Source organism: Xenopus tropicalis, chromosome 6 (assembly GCF_000004195.4).
Source record: "Xenopus tropicalis strain Nigerian chromosome 6, UCB_Xtro_10.0, whole genome shotgun sequence".
Classification (NCBI taxonomy): Eukaryota; Metazoa; Chordata; class Amphibia; order Anura; family Pipidae; genus Xenopus; species Xenopus tropicalis.
The window spans coordinates 144,648,568-144,668,174 of NC_030682.2; the positions used below are offsets into that span (position 1 = coordinate 144,648,568).

At 40.8% G+C, this 19,607-nt stretch overlaps 1 protein-coding gene across 1 annotated transcript in view; it reads left to right on the plus strand.

Moving 5' to 3' along the window:
- The window catches only part of khdrbs3 (KH domain containing, RNA binding, signal transduction associated 3), an 84,282-nt gene that overhangs the window by 23,789 nt on the left and 40,886 nt on the right, over positions 1–19,607 (plus strand). The window lies entirely within an intron of this gene.

The following is a 19,607-nucleotide window of genomic DNA, read 5'->3' on the forward strand; positions in this document are numbered from 1 at the left end:
CCCAGAACGAATACGTAACCAACAGACAGTTTATATTATGTTAAGTGGCCAATTAAAGAATCTCCCCAAACTGGAATATATATATCAGTAAATATTGCCCTTTTACACCCTTTCCCTTGAGCCGCCATTTAGTGATGGGCTGTGTGCTCCCTCAGAGATCAGCTGACAGGAAGTGATGCAGCTCTAACTGTAACAGGAAGTAGTGTGGGAGCAAAAGGCAGAACTCTGCCCATTCATTGGCTGATGGGGCCTAGCATGTATGTGTGCCTTGGCTTGTTTGTGTGCACTGTGACTCCTATGATCCCAGGGGGCGGCCCTTAGTACTTAAAATGGCAGTTTCCTATTTAGGATTACCCAATGGCACATACTGCTAAAAAAGTATATTTTTATGAATATGGTTTATTTAGATGAAGCAGGGTTTTACATATGAGCTGTTTATGCAATATATTTGTATAGAGACCCACATTGTTCTGGGATATAAATGCCTTTAAGACAGCCATACATGGACCGACCGAATTGCTCTGTTGGGCAAACATTGGGTTTATTTCATGGTTAAATGATTCCCTTTTCTCTGTAATAATAAAACAGTACCTGTACTTGATCCCAACTAAGATATAATTACCCCTTATTGGGGGCAGAACAGCCCTATTGGGTTTATTTAATGGTTAAATGATTCCCTTTTCTCTGTAATAATAAAACAGTACCTGTACTTGATCCCAACTAAGATATAATTACCCCTTATTGGGGCAGAACAGCCCTATTGGGTTTATTTAATGGTTAAATGATTCCCTTTTCTCTGTAATAATAAAACAGTACCTGTACTTGATCCCAACTAAGATATAATTACCCCTTATTGGGGGCAGAACAGCCCTATTGGGTTTATTTAATGGTTAAATTATTCCCTTTTCTCTGTAATAATAAAACAGTACCTGTACTTGATCCCAACTAAGATATAATTACCCCTTATTGGGGGCAGAACAGCCCATACATTGTATGAGGGTGGCAATCATTCTTTTTTTCCAATTGACAAACTAGATCACAGCCAAGTTCCATAGATATCACTCAGGATGATCTAGCCAGCACACACATACCAAGGGCTGGGCCTAGTTTAGAACTGGAAGGGGGATTTTTTTCCTTTTCCAGGGTCTTTATAAAGTCTTTAAAAGGGGGAGGCGCCATATGCTCTGTCTCTTTTAACCCAACTTGCTGAAAGATGTGGTTGGAGGGTAGTTGGCAGAGTAGTCAGAGGCTCCAACAAGGAGTCTATAAAGGGTTATTAACCTGCAGCGTCAACCGGCAGCCACAGGGATTCAAGCCATTAGGCTCAGGGACATAGAGATTCCTACGAGCATTCCATTGTGAGCATCCATTAATACTGGGAAGCACCTGAAAGAAAAAGTCCCATCTAAAGCTGCCCATATTCGTACTAAACCCTAGTTCATACGGTTTTTGGTCGGCTAACTGTGCATGTATTGTGTATCTGCCGATATCCTTGGGGACCTACAATGGGAGTCACCTTCATACGATTGGTGCTGCCAACTATTTCATGCTCAGAACATCCTCCCATTGGTTACTTTAGGGCAGTTGTCCTCAAACTTTTGAACCAAGGGGACATGTCACGGCCCCTCAGACTGCCATCCCCCCCTCCCCGCGACAAACTCCTACATTCTTTTCCAGCATTTCCTCCTCCCCCCCCAGCCCCAGGATACTTGTTATATAAAAATCGCATGCGCAGATCCACACATTACCTGCATTTCTCCTCCGGTGATGCTTCAGTTCTGTGTCTGCGGTCGCTATGGTTACGTCTCGCGATACTTAGTCTGTCTGTCCGTCCACCCTCCCATCCTACTTATTTCAGCTCCTCCTTGGTCTGCCGTATGTCTCCCTTACTTTCGCTGTCCTTCCTCGCTCTCAGGTCCCGCTCCCCGCTGAGTCCTCTCTCTCCGCTGCCAGGGGTGAGGACGCAGCGGGGGGCCGGGTAAATTCCACTGGGGGGGGGTGGATCTGGCCCGCGGGCCGTAGTTTGGTGACCCCTGCTTTAGGGCTTTATCCTACAATTTCAGGCTGAATGTTAGTATTAGACGTTCATCGAAAGAAGACTCAAATCTGAAGGTGTATGGGCAGCTTAACAGCCCTAGCTGGGGTTGGAGTTGGGTCAGAACCAGCAAGTGTTACTCCTTCAATCGGCTGAAGCCTTTTGAGCCCTACATTGTGAGCTATGAAAGAAGAAGGAGTGATGAAACGAAAGCCTGATTTCATTAGGAAAACTCATCCCTTGGCACCGTACCACATTCTCTCAGTCTGCCGTTTGCATTGATGGTAATGAGGCTATGCATTCGATTGCACCGTCATTGTCGGCTTTTTAATCACCGGAGACTTCTGTAAATTGATTAATCACGGGCATCTGACAGCAAGTTTTCTCGTCAGCCCATTCACTATCTTTGATGTGTCATATTTTTATTGATGCAGAGTTGACATGCAATGCAATTTTCCACTAATCCCTTTGATTCTTGACAGCTATGATTTAGTTTGTTCTGCTTTGCCGTATTATTCCTTATATACCTGATTATCAATAGGAAGGCATAAATGCATGGATCATCTGTTCATCAACTGCAAATAAACTAGGTTCAACCAAGGGGACATGTCACGGCCCCTCAGACTGCCATCCCCCCCCTCCCCGCGACAAACTCCTACATTCTTTTCCAGCATTTCCTCCTCCCCCCCCAGCCCCATCTTGGTCCTCCAGTTGTTGATATTGTAATGGCGGTGGGAGTTATGGTGCAATGGCCTGTAATTTGGATATCCATGTTGTACATTAATGATCCCCAACCATTGGCTAGGGGGCAACAGGTTGCTAACCAACCACTGGATGTTTCTCCCAGGGGCCTCAAAGCAGGGGTTATTTTTGAATTTCAGACTTGGGGGCAAGTTTTAGAGATGTGTACTGCCATACAGAGCCTCCTGTAGTTTGCCAGTCCATAGTGGGCTACCAAATAACCAATCACAGTCATTATAGGTCACCCCCTAGGAACCTTTTTCATGCTTGCGTTGCCCCAACTTTTTTATATTTCAATGTTGCTCATGAGTAAAAAATAGGTTGGGGACCCCTGTTGTACATTAGTTATGTTGTACATTAGATATGGGTCCTGTTATCCAGAATGCTTGGGACCTGGGGTTTTCCAGCTAAGGGGTCTTTCCGTAATTCGGATCTCCTACCTTAAGTTTGCTAAAAAAATAAATAAATAAATACAGGTATAGGACCCATTATCCAGAATGCTCGGGACCAAGGGTATTCCGGATAAGGGGTCTTTCCGTAATTTGGATCTCAATACCTTAAGTCTACTAAAAAATCAATAAAACATTAATTAAACCCAATAGGATTGTTTTACATCCAATAAGGGGTAATTATATCTTAGTTGGGATCAATTACAAGGTTCTGTTTTATTTCTACATACAAAAAGGAAATCTGTTTTAAAATTCTGAATTATTTGATTAAAATGGAGTCTATGGGAGACGGGCATTCCGTAATTCGGAGCTTTCTGGATAACGGGTTTCCGGATAAGGGGTCCGATACCTGTAGTAATTAAACCCAAAAGGATTGTTTTGGCTCCAATAAGGGGTAATTATATCTTAGTTGGGATCAAGTACAGGTACTGTTTTATTATTACAGAGAAAAGGGAATCATTTAACCATTAAATAAACCCAATAGGGCTGTTCTGCCCCCAATAAGGGGTAATTATATCTTAGTTGGGATCAAGTACAGGTACTGTTTTATTATTACAGAGAAAAGGGAATCATTTAACCATTAAATAAACCCAATAGGGCTGTTCTGCCCCCAATAAGGGGTAATTATATCTTAGTTGGGATCAAGTACAGGTACTATTTTATTATTACAGAGAAAAGGGAATCATTTAACCATTAAATAAACCCAATAGGGCTGTTCTGCCCCAATAAGGGGTAATTATATCTTAGTTGGGATCAAGTACAGGTACTGTTTTATTATTACAGAGAAAAGGGAATCATTTAACCATTAAATAAACCCAATAGGGCTGTTCTGCCCCAATAAGGGGTAATTATATATTAGTTGGGATCAAGTACAGGTACTGTTTTATTATTACAGAGAAAAGGGAATCATTTAACCATGAAATAAACCCAATAGGGCTGTTCTGCCCCCAATAAGGGGTAATTATATCTTAGTTGGGATCAAGTACAGGTACTGTTTTATTATTACAGAGAAAAGGGAATCATTTAACCATGAAATAAACCCAATAGGGCTGTTCTGCCCCAATAAGGGGTAATTATATCTTAGTTGGGATCAAGTACAGGTACTGTTTTATTATTACAGAGAAAAGGGAATCATTTAACAATGAAATAAACCCAATAGGGCTGTTCTGCCCCCAATAAGGGGTAATTATATCTTAGTTGGGATCAAGTACAGGTACTGTTTTATTATTACAGAGAAAAGGGAATCATTTAACCATTAAATTAACCCAATAGGGCTGTTCTGCCCCCAATAAGGGGTAATTATATCTTAGTTGGGATCAAGTACAGGTACTGTTTTATTATTACAGAGAAAAGGGAATCATTTAACCATTAAATTAACCCAATAGGGCTGTTCTGCCCCAATAAGGGGTAATTATATCTTAGTTGGGATCAAGTACAGGTACTGTTTTATTATTACCCGATACTAGTAATAGTAATAGTCTTAAAGTTCCATGACAGTATTTAGCTCTCATCCAGCAAAGACTCAATTTCCCACAATGCTTTGCACACTTCTCATTCTCTATAGGTCTGTAGGCTGTAGGATTGCTGACTCTTGCTACATTATGGCTCTCGCTGCATTATCTCAATGGTACATGTAGTCAGAACTAGCTTTCTAGCAATTTTTGCTTTTTAAGGCGGGGCGCCAGGGTCTTTTAACCAAAAAGGCAATTAATCCAAAAATGTAATATAAATAAACATCCAAAGCATTGGAATAATGTACTAAATTAGGACTACAGTACGTAGATAAAGGGAAAGGAGCGCCATGGCCATGACTTGTCACATTTATATGTTTAATCCTTGGTTTAATCTGAAGCCTAAATCATTCATTTCACTTATGAAGAACCTGGGAGCCTGTGAGAGCTCGCACATCAGCGCGGCTCAGAGTGTAATCTCTAGATTAGTAATAGACAAATCCCACTAACCTTTTAACCTTGAAAATCTCATTAAAATCCTTGTTCCATTTCCCCCAGATGTAATCACGCTGTCTGTTTGCTTCCCATGTTCTAAAAAAGCTCTGGTGAGTGAGTTATTGGCAGTGTAAGGGGCAGCAGAATTAATCAGAGGTAAGAAGGATAAGTGGGGGCACAATGCACATAAAGGGGTGCTATCCAGATTTCCTTTATAGCATTTGAGGTTCGTTTTATTATTGTTTAGGGATGCACTGAATCTTCAGTTTTAGGATCTGGCTGAAAATGGCAGTTAGACCATTAGACCACATTGTTATTTGCCCAAATCTTTCTGCAAAGGATTTGGGCAAATAACGATGTGGTCTAATGGTCTAACTGCCATTTTGAGTCAAAAAGCAAAATTCCACTCTTCATCCACAACTACAGGTATAAGAGCCCTTATCCGGAAACCCATTATCCAGAAAGTTTCTAATTACAGAAAGACCATTTTTAAAAAATGGTTTCCTTTTTCTCTGTAATAATAAAACAGTATCTTGTACTTGATCCAAACTAAGATATAATTACCCCTTATTGGGGGCAGAACAGCCCTATTGGGTTTATTTCATGGTTAAATGATTCCCTTTTCTCTGTAATAATAAAACAGTACCTGTACTTGATCCCAACTAAGATATAATTACCCCTTATTGGGGCAGAACAGCCCTATTGGGTTTATTTAATGGTTAAATGATTCCCTTTTCTCTGTAATAATAAAACAGTACCTGTACTTGATCCCAACTAAGATATAATTACCCCTTATTGGGGCAGAACAGCCCTATTGGGTTTATTTAATGGTTAAATGATTCCCTTTTCTCTGTAATAATAAAACAGTACCTGTACTTGATCCCAACTAAGATATAATTACCCCTTATTGGGGCAGAACAGCCCTATTGGGTTTATTTAATGGTTAAATGATTCCCTTTTCTCTGTAATAATAAAACAGTACCTGTACTTGATCCCAACTAAGATATAATTACCCCTTATTGGAGTCAAAACATTCCTATTGGGTTTAATTACTGTTTAAATAATTTTTTTAAATAGACTTAAGGTAGGGGATCCGAATTACGGACAGATCCCTTATCCGGAAAACCCCAGGTCTCGAGCATTCTGGATAACGGGTCCCATATCTGTACTATGTACATTACGTCTTCTCTTCTAGCTGGCAACAGCTCCACTTACTTTCATTACATACAGGCAGCTATTACTTAGGAGCACATTTAGGCATTGTATGGGATCTAATTTGTAATGATTTGTGGTTGTGCTTTACAGAAGACCTACTTTCGTTATTTGCCACAATACCTTAAAATCAACATTTATTCATTCACTTGTCTTAAAACATTAGACAGTGCCTACTCATGTGCCCGAGATAAAAAGCCAATGTAAAGTAAGAGTGTTGGGTGGATTGAGATTTTGAAGGCTTGTCTAAAACACTGAGGCTGATAAACCACCTATTGGCTACTCTATAATGTAAATGGCTATGTATAATTCCTTCCTTTCAAACAGTACCGTTCCATTTGCAATGGAATACATTGTTCTCTGCTCAATGCAGATAATATATCAAGCCGGTCAATATGTTCTTTCCTATTGCAGGGTTGTCATTAGGTGGCTCTTCCCCAGCACCATTCTTCTATTGGATAGAATAGAGACTTGCTTGCCGCCCAAGTGTTTGGACTGTATTAGTGTGGCCATATAGCTTATGTCATCTAAAGACTCAAGTAAAACACTGCCCCAGTGATGAAATTGTAGAATTTCTTTCTATTTTCATAGAGCCATACTTTCATACATTCATAAGAAATGTCTTATAAAATCAATAGTGGCATTGAAGTCTGAGCTGAAAGACCCATAGAATCATCTAGGGACAACGCTGTGGGCACAAGTGCATTCATTATTTCTTATAATTAAGTGCTTTGACATGGAAACCAAGATTTGAGAATTCTTGACTGTAGTTGTAGCAGTAGGGGGTAGTAGGGACTATTCATTAGAGGAACTGTATGATCAGGTTGCAGGCCATTATTTAAAAATGATATATCCTAGTGGTACCCCCTAAGCAGTAAAAATGAGCCCAAATGCCTGAAGATGCCTACAGGCTCAACCAATTGTTTTCCTTGCCTGAGGGTTTCCTAGTCTAGGTTGGGATGGGATGCCTAGTTATTTGGCACCCTTATAGGCAAGCTAAATGCAAGTAAATTCAGAGCCATTCTGAATGGCCAGTTATGTTTCTTGGTGGAAGCAAAATATCTTGATGGTAGTGGAATGTTCTAGAGCAGGGGTCCCCAACCTTTTATACCCATGAGCCACATTCAAATGGAAAAAGTGATAGGGAGCAACACAAACATGGAAAACGTTCCTGAGGGTGCAAATGAGGACTATTTGGTACCCCCTATGTGGTCTGGCAGCCTATAGAAGGCTCTGTTTGGCTTTACACTGGGTTTTATGCAATCAAAACTTGCCTCTAAGCCAAAAATTCAAAAATGAGCACCTGCTTTGAGGCCCTGGGAGCAACATACAAAGGGTTGGTGACCAACATATTGCTCAGGAACCACTGGTCGGGGATCACTGTTAGAGTGACCTCCCCAACCATAAGGTACGTGATTGTCAATGGATGTTGAATAAATCCCTCCTTCATCCTCTCTTCCTAGTAACAATAGCACTTTAGGATTAAACAAGCCTAGAGTTCACTTTTTCTCTACTTTTACACACCATTGGCAATGGAAGATGCCATCTTTACAAAGTTTGGCTCAGTGCTGGGGCAGATACAGTAAACAGTATGACTTCCAAAAGAATAGAGCACATTCATTGATTGGGTTTATTACCAATTGGCAAGCAGATATTTTCTACCTTGTAGTAGCCTAATTGGTAATTGTTTCCTATTGGCAACTGCCCTTGTACTGTTAGCACCGACGTTCATAAATCAACCCCTGTACCTTCTTCTTGATGTTATACAGTATATATCAATGAATGCTGATGGCAAAGCAAGCCATTTGGGATTTTATGTTTAAATGTTCAGTAGCTTTAAATATGGTGATCTAAAATCTAAAAGACCCCTCATATGAAAAATCCTTGGTGCCGAGCACTTCCAATAAGAGATTTTGTACCTACAGCCGTGTCAGTGTAACAGATGTTAACGAGCTCTGATAGAGATGGAAGCTTGATTAGCAAACCCGACACAGTCTTTTCCCGTAAGCTCAGTGATAAGTGATTCACAGCCACAACTTGTCAGCCAGTTTGATAGTTGCGGGTCACTGTGAGAAACTGGGTCCGTCACGTCTCGTTAAAACATCAGCCTCATTGATTCTAGTGATTAAGTAGGCTATTACTTTTACTTTGTGTTCAACATGTAAACTATTGTCTGTTCTGCAGCATTTTATAAAAATGGCGTGTATTAGATGAACACACCAAGAACCTGTAGGTAAGAACCTATCTCTTGAGGTTTAAGAACCTATTGTATCTCTTGAGGTTTAAGAACCTATTGCATCTCTTGAGGTTTAAGAACCTACTGTATCTCTTGAGGTTTAAGAACCTACTGTATCTCTTGAGGTTTAAGAACCTACTGTATCTCTTGATTTTTAAGAACTTATCCCTTGAGGTTTAAGAACCTATCCCTTGAGGTTTAAGAACATATCTCTTAAAGTTTAATGCAGAATTTTATATACCAGTCAAGGCAAAAGAGGCCTTTTTGTTGACTATGACATTAAGGTTTTCAGTTCAAGCCCACAGCATTTGGTCTGGATCGGAGTATTTTGGGCGGCACATTAACATTCGCCACTAATCTCAACCTAACTGTCATTGTCACTTGGCTTTCATCAGTGTCTAGGACAAAAAATTCTACTTAAATCTCTTCTTATGTTGCCTTGAGACCAAGCCCCACAGCTAATGTACTGGACCCTGTAAGCTCTATAGTCTGAGTAGCACTAAATTAGAACAATGTATAGCCTCTGCACTAGGAAGCCAAACTGCTGGCTGCTGGGGTTATTTACTACTCCACTCTTTCTTCAGGCATAAGATTTATAGTAGAGGTGGCTCATCCCTGCCTTGTTAGGTTCAAAGGCCTTCCTATTATCCAATTATCATCAGTTCCTTCCTATAGAAACAAGTCACTTAGCAGTTCTCTGCCCTTTTGAAGGCCATTTGTTTTTTGTTGTTGTTGCTTGTCACTGTAAATCTGTCTTGTTCCAGCTATCGTATAGCTCTAAATCCTTTCCTCCTTTGATTTATTAGGGACCTGATGAAGGGCCAGTTGACCTGAAACATGTTGTGCATCATACAATGAAATGGAATAATTTTATCGCTTGATTTGGTTCTGGAGAGTGAAGATTTGTACTTAAGCCATCTGGCCTTCATCCCTACCTATTAGTCTTGTTGATGACTTTCTGGACCTGATACTCCAGTGCTTGAACTGCCTTCTCCAGCCTTTGATGCTCACCTTGAGTGCACTACTCCCTTCTGCCCTATCTACTACATTAGGCACATTCTCCTGTGGGAGGTTCTAAATTATTGTGTTTTTAATACAAAACAGCACCTGAGTAGCTAAGGACAAGGATAATGTGCCTATTATACTCAGAAGCTCCCTCTGGGACTTGAATCCAGATGCTCATCTGAAATTAAGATCACCCAACATGACCTTTGTTTAGTGTAATAAGCTTCATTATATAATAGTAAGGGGGCTGCAATCAGAGGCATTTGTTTATTATTGAATGTGTAACTATGCACATATTGAACTAATAATGTTTCATGCTGCCATCTTGGAATTCAAGGCCACCCCTAACGTATTGTCTCATTCGCTCAAAGTTCCACAGATTGACCTATAGATGAACATCAGTCTAGTACAGATTTATAGTATCCAGACCTGAGTAGCTAAGGACAAGGTTAATGTGCCTATTATATAGAAGCTCCCACTGGGACTTGAATCCAGATGCTCATCTAGATCACCCAACATGACCTTTGTTTAGTGTAATAAGCTTCATTATGTAATAGTAAGGGGGCTACAACCAGATGCATTGGTTTATTGAAGGTGTAACTATGTGCATTTTGAACTAATAATGAATCTATTAAATACTTGTTGTGATGTCTACAAGCTGCCATCTTGGAATTCTAGGCCACCACAATGTATTGTCTGATTTGCCCAAAGTTTCACAGACTGACCTATAGATGAACATCAGTCTAGTACAGATTTATAGTATTCAGACTGATGGCAGGTACATGAATATATGAAGTGGGGGGGAGGAGGGCTCAGGGGAGCAGTGTTACCTTGTTGGCACTCGAGGTCTTGATTAGAACTAAGCGCAATGAAGTTCAGTTGCACATAATGGAAAAACTTGTTCAGTGGCTCTTGAACCCATTTACATGCATTTAATTCTGGTACCATAGAAGGTGACTTGATGGGTGAATACTGGTACCACAGAAGATCACTTGATAAGGGAATTCTGGTACCGCAGAAGATGACTTAATGGGGGAATTCTGATGCCACAGAAGGTGACTTGATGGGGGAATACTGGTACCGCAGAAGGTGACTTGATGGGGGAATTCTGGTACCGCAGAAGGTGACTTGATGGGGGAATTCTGGTACCACAGAAGGTGACTTGATGGGGGAATTCTGATGCCACAGAAGGTGACTTGATGGGTGAATACTGGTACCACAGAAGATGACTTGATAAAGAAATTCTGGTACCGCAGAAGATGACTTAATGGGGGAATTCTGATGCCACAGAAGGTGACTTGATGGGGGAATTCTGGTACCACAGAAGGTGACTTGATGGGGGAATACTGGTACCACAGAAGGTGACTTGATGGGGGAATACTGGTACCACAGAAGGTGACTTGATGGGGGAATTCTGGTACCACAGAAGGTGACTTGATGGGGGAATACTGGTACCACAGAAGGTGACTGGATGGGGGAATACTGGTACCACAGAAGGTGACTGGATGGGGGAATACTGGTACCACAGAAGGTGACTTGATGGGGGAATACTGGTACCACAGAAGGTGACTTGATGGGGGAATTCTGGTACCACAGAAGGTGACTTGATGGGGGAATACTGGTACCACAGAAGGTGACTGGATGGGGGAATACTGGTACCACAGAAGGTGACTGGATGGGGGAATACTGGTACCACAGAAGGTGACTTGATGGGGGAATTCTGGTACCACAGAAGGTGACTTGATGGGGGAATTCTGATGCCACAGAAGGTGACTTGATGGGGGAATACTGGTACCACAGAAGGTGACTTGATGGGGGAATACTGGTACCACAGAAGGTGACTTGATGGGGGAATACTGGTACCACAGAAGGTGACTTGATGGGGGAATTCTGGTACCACAGAAGGTGACTGGATGGGGGAATACTGGTACCACAGAAGGTGACTTGATGGGGGAATACTGGTACCACAGAAGGTGACTTGATGGGGGAATACTGGTACCACAGAAGGTGACTTGATGGGGGAATACTGGTACCACAGAAGGTGACTTGATGGGGGAATTCTGATACCACAGAAGGTGACTTAATGGGGGAATTCTGATACCACAGAAGGTGACTTAATGGGGGAATTCTGATGCCACAGAAGGTTACTTGATGGGTAAATACTGGTACCACAGAAGATGACTTGATAAAGGAATTCTGGTACCGCAGAAGATGACTTAATGGGGGAATTCTGATGCCACAGAAGGTGACTTGATGGGGGAATTCTGGTACCGCAGAAGGTGACTTGATGGGGGAATTCTGGTACCGCTGAAGGTGACTTGATGGGGGAATTCTGGTACCACAGAAGGTGACTTTGCCCATTTCTTTGTATGATCTTTATGCCCAGTCCCTACTAAAATGACAGTTGCAGGTTAGCACTGGCAGTTTCAGGCATTCCGCCTCGTCAATAGGGTAAAAAAAGCTTAATAAAACCGTAATTCTGATATAAATATGATTCTGCTTTTGCCGTGGAGGAAATGAAATGGACTGTTCCCAATGGGGCGGGCAGCCTCCGTACAGTTGAATCCCACTGACTCGGGGAATTTTCATATCTACGGATAGAATGAGAGCTAAATGTGCTGACATAAATATGTATAAATATTTGAACAGACTGCAACTCTAAAGCCGCCGCCGCCACTTTCCTACAGCATTCTCATCCCGCACACATTATATACACGTAAACAAAAAATTCTGAGTGCCCTTTAAACATTCCCAATCCCTTTAACATTGATTGGCCGATTTAATTACGTTTATGGTCGTCGTTTGTATTATTTAAGTGTTTTTTTTTTCTTTAGCCGTTAGCGGAATTTTTTTTTACCGCCATACATTATTATTTTTTCTTTTCTGATCAGGGGAAACGTGTCTCTCTTTAAGTAACATTTGCTATTGACTTGCTTTATTCTGTCAATTATTTTGGTACTCTAAACACAAGCACATTTTGCGATGAGGCTGCAGATACAGTCCAATTTGTTCCTAAGTGCTGACTTTTAGAGCCTTGGGACTTAAGCCATTTTTATATTAGTTGTTATGGAACCTCTCAGCGAGCATCACTCAGTTACTCATGCTTTAGTGGAGCTTGTGTTAGAAATATATATATTTAAAGTAGCCGAGCTCTTTACAAACCACATAATTACTTTTCTGTGTGAATGTATTTTTGTAGGCCTTGGTCAGTACAGGTATAGGACCCATTATCCAGAATGCTTGGGACAAAGGGTATTCCGTATAAGGGCTCTTTCCGTAATTTGGATCTCCTTACCTTAAGTCTACTAAAAAACCACTAAAACATTAATTAAACCCAATAGGGCTGTTCTGCCCCCAATAAGGGGTAATTATATCTTAGTTGGGATCAAGTACAGGTACTGTTTTATTATTACAGAGAAAAGGGAATCATTTAACCATTAAATAAACCCAATAGGGTTGTTCTGCCCCAATAAGGGGTAATTATATCTTAGTTGGGATCAAGTACAGGTACTGTTTTATTATTACAGAGAAAAGGGAATCATTTAACCATGAAATAAACCCAATAGGGCTGTTCTGCCCCCAATAAGGGGTAATTATATCTTAGTTGGGATCAAGTACAGGTACTGTTTTATTATTACAGAGAAAAGGGAATCATTTAACCATGAAATAAACCCAATAGGGCTGTTCTGCCCCCAATAAGGGGTAATTATATCTTAGTTGGGATCAAGTACAGGTACTGTTTTATTATTACAGAGAAAAGGGAATCATTTAACCATGAAATAAACCCAATAGGGCTGTTCTGCCCCAATAAGGGGTAATTATATCGTAGTTGGGATCAAGTACAGGTACTGTTTTATTATTACAGAGAAAAATGAAATCAGTTTTAAAATTCTAAATTATTTGATTAAAATAGAGTCTATGGGAGATGGGCTTTCCATAATTCAGAGCTTTCTGGAGCTTTCCAGATAAGGGATCCCATACCTGTATAGTGCAACCGTTCCTATTGGTATGATGCCCCTTAGCTTTGCTACTCCTACGTGCATAGGAGGGTGATTTTTATATTTGTGCATTTTAAAGGCATTGCTTTATAGTATCCCAGGTAAAATTCCATATATGATACCCCAGAACACATTGTAGGAAAAATACAATAGCAGTTTCACCTATAATAACACCAGAACACATTGTAGCAGGGATCCCCAACCGTTCTTACTCATGAGCCACAGTCAAATGTAAAAAGACTTGGGGAGCAACACAAGCACCATAAAAGTTCATGGAGGAGCCAAATAAGGGCTGTGATTGGCTATTAGGGGCCTCTATGCACCCTATCAGCTTACAGGGGCTTTATTTGGTAGGAAATCTTGTTTTTATTCAACCAAAACTTGCCCCCAAGTCAGGAATTCAAAAATAACTTACTGGTTTGGGGGCACTGAGAGCAACACCCAAGGGGTTGGGGATCACTGCATTATAGGATACATGAAGTATCGTGTCCATGTATAATACCCCCAGACTTACTATAGGATATATGCAGACCCGAATCCATGTATAATGTCCCTGGAACACATGGTAGGAAAAATATGTACAATGCCAATTTCATTCATAATAACCCCAGAAAACATTTGTGGATAAATGAAGTGCCAGTTCCATGTGTATTGCCATTAGAACAGGTGGTAGGAAAAATACAATGCCATTCTTATCCATAATAACCCCACAACACATGGTAGGATAAATACAGTGCCAGTTCCATGTATATTGCCCCAGAACACATGGTAGGGCAAATGCAAAGGCAATTTCATCCATAATAACCCCGTAACATGTGGTTGGATAAATACAGTGCCAATTCCATGTAGATTGCCTCAGATAACATGGTAGGAGAAATACAATGCCAATTTCATCCATAATAACCCCAGAACACATTGTAGGATAAATACAGTTCCAATTTTATGTACGATGTCCCCAGAACACATAGTAGCAAACATATGCTGCCAATTTCATTCATAAAAACCCTTCAACATATTGTAAGATAGTGCCAATTACTTGTATATTGCTAAAGAGAACATGGTAGGAAACATGTGGTGCCAATATTATTCATATTGTGTTTTATTCAAACACATTGTAGGATAAATGCAGTGCCAATTTTAGGCATAATGTCCCCAGAACACATAGTAGCAAATACATAATGCCAGTTTCATTCATAATAACTCTTGAACATATGGTAAGATAAATATGGTGCCAATTCTTTTTATATTGCTACACATGGTAGGAAACATGCGGTGCCAATTTTATCCATAATAACCCCAAAACACATTGTAGAATAAATGCAGTGGCAAATTTATCTCTAGAGCATAAAGCAAGAAGTACCAGTTCTATGTATAATACCTTCATCCTGTGTGTTCTGTGGAATACATGGTTTGAGGAAAACTTGAAAATCTGCCTATGCCTACTTTACAAGTTGAGATGATGTCTATGTGCATTAAATGAATGGAGTGATTTAGTCAGAAGGTCGGATAATACTAGTGTGTCTGGTAGCTACTACCTTCCATGGTTAGGGGGGATTTGGTAGAAGATATAAAATCAGGTAGCACAAAGGACTGCCAGACAGCCTACATTATACTTCATATGGGGGAGAGCCATTTGTGCCATTATTATAACAGGTGAAATGATAATAAGGGTTTAATGAGAGAAAATCAAACATTCCAAATGAGATGAGTTCTATTCTTTCTGCTCTTAGGGGACTTCAATGGAAAATGAAGAATACACGTGACTCAAAAAATTGTGAGCAGCAGGTTAAATAGTTTGGTTTGAAGGAACGTCCCTAAAAGAATATCCCTAATATATAAGGTTATATAATTAATTTGGGTCACAAAAAGCCAACTGTCCTTCAGGTTCAACCCTTGCGTGTGTCTTCCAACAACAGAACCGCGCTTCTTCTCCACCTCATTTACGACGGGGCGAGAATAAAGAACTTCCAGACAGGCTAATGACAAAACGATTCAGTACATTAACCACGTAAATTGCATAGATAATAGTAAAGTGGATTTTTCATATCTAAAGGAAAAAATATATCTGCTGGTCCTGCCTCACCTTGAAAAATCATTAACCCTTGTGGTTTTTTTCAACAATTCCCAAAACTTGCATGAATTCAAATTCAAGTCTTCTGTACTTGAATTTTGTAGATTTAGCGATAGATAAAAACCTTGGAAACATAAATGAAAATGTTGGCGAGCTCCTGTAGAAGTCAATGGAAGGTGTTACCATCTCTTAGGTTTGTCCTTCTTTTGTTGAGTAATTTTATAACAATGTAGTTGGCTATCGGGGGTTCTAAGAAGGTTCACGCATCTAAATTCTAGCAACTATTTCTATATTCTAAAGGAAAATGTTCATTTTAGAATTCATTTTGGTCATGAAGAAAAAAAAATCTCCAAAATATAGGACAGAAAGCCTCTAGGGCCCATAGTAATAATTCAGGGTGGTATAAAGGAAAGTTATGTTGATATTCCTTGTTGTGAGCTGTGGGTTGACCTAAACAAGACCATCGTGATTGCATTGGTCCATTTTCTTTACCCAACATAGTCAGGTTTCGGTCACTGTAGTGATGAGTGAATCTGTCATTTTTTGCCAAAAAATTTGTGAAACACTCAAACTTGTGAAGTCAATGGACGTTTTTCCAGCTCACAATACGTTGTAGTCTATGGGCATTTTTTTTCACAGCAAAACCTGGTGAAAAGTTTTGCTTATCACTACAATAGGGCTTCTCTGCAATTCTTTACCCCAGAAACTAACCCCCAGGGGTGCTGCTACCATGAGGTGAGTTGAGAAACTTGCCTCAGGTGGCATCACCCCCAAAGTTACCAGGGGTGGCAAAAAGTTGGAAGAACGCAATTGCGCTCTCTACACTAGCGATGCGGCCACCTGGACCCCCTCCAGCGCTTTAAAGGTAAGCACGGGGGGGGGGCTGAGGGGGGATGGTATCAGAGGAGCCGCCTTGGGTGGCTCATTGGCAAAAAATGCCCCTGCTAACCCCCATACAGTACCGGGTCAAGCCGGTCAGGTGCCCTAGGCAACCCAGGTTGTCAAGGCTGCTTGAGGGGAGTGATACAGTGGGGTGAAAGGGCCTGGGAGCCTGGGGCAGGTGAAAGAAGATGTACCTGCCTGGCACTCCTCCAATATTGTACCCTAGGCAGGTGCCTCTTCTGCCTACCCATAGTTCCGGCCCTGCCCCTATATGTAATAAAAGGCATTAAATTTGCCCAGGAGCAGTAACCCATAGCAACCAATAAGATGTTTTTAAACAGGTAACCAGTAAATGCTTCCTGCTGATTGGTTGCTATGGGCTTACACTCCTGGGCAAGCTTAGTGCCTTTTCTTACGTTACCCCGTAAGACTGTATTTATTATGTAGATTACAACATATCTGCTTTATGTGATCCCAGCAAGCAGAAAGTTTTTTTTTAATACTAAATAGAGCTCAGTTCGATGCCATATAATATCAACACCAGAAATAAAAGAAAATTAAACCAATTGTTGTTGCTTAACTCAGTGGTCTTCAACCTTTTTTGCACCACGGACCGGTTTCAAGCAAGACAATTTTTCCGAGGACCAGGGGTGGTGGATATAGACCTTAGCTTTTTTCCCTGCAACTAGATGCGCCCACTCCCCTTGCTCTTCTTACTCCCACATAAATGGTAACATCCCCTGACGCTTAATATGGAGCTTTAAGTACATTGGTCCTTTTCATGATCAGTAGATCATGGGCTTCACATAGCAGTTGTCATGGAGTTGGGATCACAGGTAATTGGGACCAGAGGTGGCCCAGTTAAGCACAGCCCACGGCCCGGCACCGGTCGCCGGCCCGCGGGGTTGGGGACCTCTGCCTTAACTGGGTAGAAGATGTTTGTTCTTGAGGGGTTTCCCATGTTGATAGGAAGTCAGAGACAGAGATATGTGCTCAGTTATCATGGGCAAAATTTTTCTCCAGGTTTCGTTGTGCAAATGTTTCGGCGAAGTGAAACAGGACAAATTCGCCTAACACTAATGCTCAGATTACAGGTTGTTGACGTGTTTGGTTTATTCATGAAACTTTATTTGAAAGTTCCAAGAAACCAAGAAACTTTTTTGTGTGTAAGATATTGATTCATGCTTAACGTTCTACTTGGAAAGAGGTCACAGGGCGCCAACGTAATAAAGACAAAGGAGAGGTGGGGGGCTCTGGATACCAATTCAGCCTCAAAGTGTTGCTGATTCAGCTGGAAGGAGAGATAATGGCAGTGAGCCCATCGCCTTGTGCATTCCGTTCCAAAACCCCTTATGCGTAGATGTTTTTAATGGCTTAATTGTAGAGTATTAGGCATCATTATTAAAGTAATATATGAGAGTTCCTAGTGAACGTTTCCCATAATTAAGGTTTTCTCACCTTCAGTATAAAGTCACAGAACAGATTCATTTATTTAATGATTTTTTTTAATGCTATACATTGCAAGTCATCAGGTTTTTGTCCAGTATAAATACCATCTCCCAATTCTTAAATTACACTTTAATGTTTTAATAAGGGGACATTTAAAATGGAAAACGTTCAGCCTTTGGCTTCTGTATGTATTAGTTCTGGCCTTCCTTGGACACCGTATTCCCATTGCTTGTTCAGTGTAAAAACTTTGTGCGAGATGGATTACCCCAGCAATTTACATCTTTAATATTAGATACAGTCTCAACTATCTCTAACCCCCTCTTTTTTGTTGTTTATCTTCATGTAGTACTTGTGACCTCTGTTTATCTATACTATAAGCCTTTTCTTGTCTAAATGGAGTGACACGGGGAAACCTGTTGAGCGAACTGAGCCAGATAAAGTGTGATCCATCTTTGCAGTGTTGGACTGGGATGCCAGGCGCCCACCGGAAAACCTTAGACCAGTGATCCCCAACCAGTGGCCCTGGGGCAACATGTTGCTCCCGAACCCCTTGGAGTTATTTTTGAATCCCTGACTTGGGGGCAAGTTTTGGTTGAATAAAAACAAGATTTCCTACCAAATAAAGCCCCTGTAAGCTGATAGGTTGCATAGAGGCCCCTAATAGCCAATCACAGCCCTTATTTGGCTCCTCCATGAACTTTTATGGTGCTTGTGTTGCTCTCCAAGTCTTTTTACATTTGACTGTGGCTCACGAGTAAGAAAGGTTGGGGATTCCTGCCTTAGACCATGGGCCCACTCATTTAAACTATTTTTCATTCACTTCTCACTCAACCTCAATATTTTACGCGTTTTTTTTCTTTACCTACTATAATCTATTCATCTTTATATTAAGTTGATTTGTTCCCATAGAGAAATAGGAAATGACCATGAATTAGGCCAAATAGTTGGAAGCAAGACGGCCGACTGACACCTGGGCTCACTGGGAGTTTTCCTGGTATCCCTGTGGGCCAGTCTGACACTGCATCTTTGTGTAAAGAAAAAAACAGAAAGGAGTTGGTGGACATGAAAATAGTTCCTGTGGACATGAAAAAGTATATTAATCTTTTATTAAATGAAGTCATATTGAGTATGAGACTGGGAGGAGCCACATTGGAAAGTTAAAAAAAAAAAAACCTCTGTTAGGGTAGTACCACTATTGGATTCTCTGTTACCCTTTGTTAGAGAAGCAACACTATGGGGTTCTTCATACCCCCTTGTTAGAGTAGTATCACTGTGGGATTCTCTTTGTCACCCTTTTATAGAGCAGTACCACTATGAGGTTCCCTATATTGCCCTTTGTCAGAGAAGTACCACTATGGGGTTCTCTATATATGCCCTTTGTTAGAGAAGTACCACTAGGGGGTTCTCTATACCCCCCTTGTTAAAGAAGTACCACTATGGGGTTCTCTATACCCCCCTTGTTAAAGAAGTACCACTATAGGGTTTCCTATGTTGTTAGAGAGGTATCACTATTGGATTCTCTTTGTTACTCTGTACCACTTTGGAATTCTGCCCATAGTTTGCTGTAATGTTGCACTGCATTT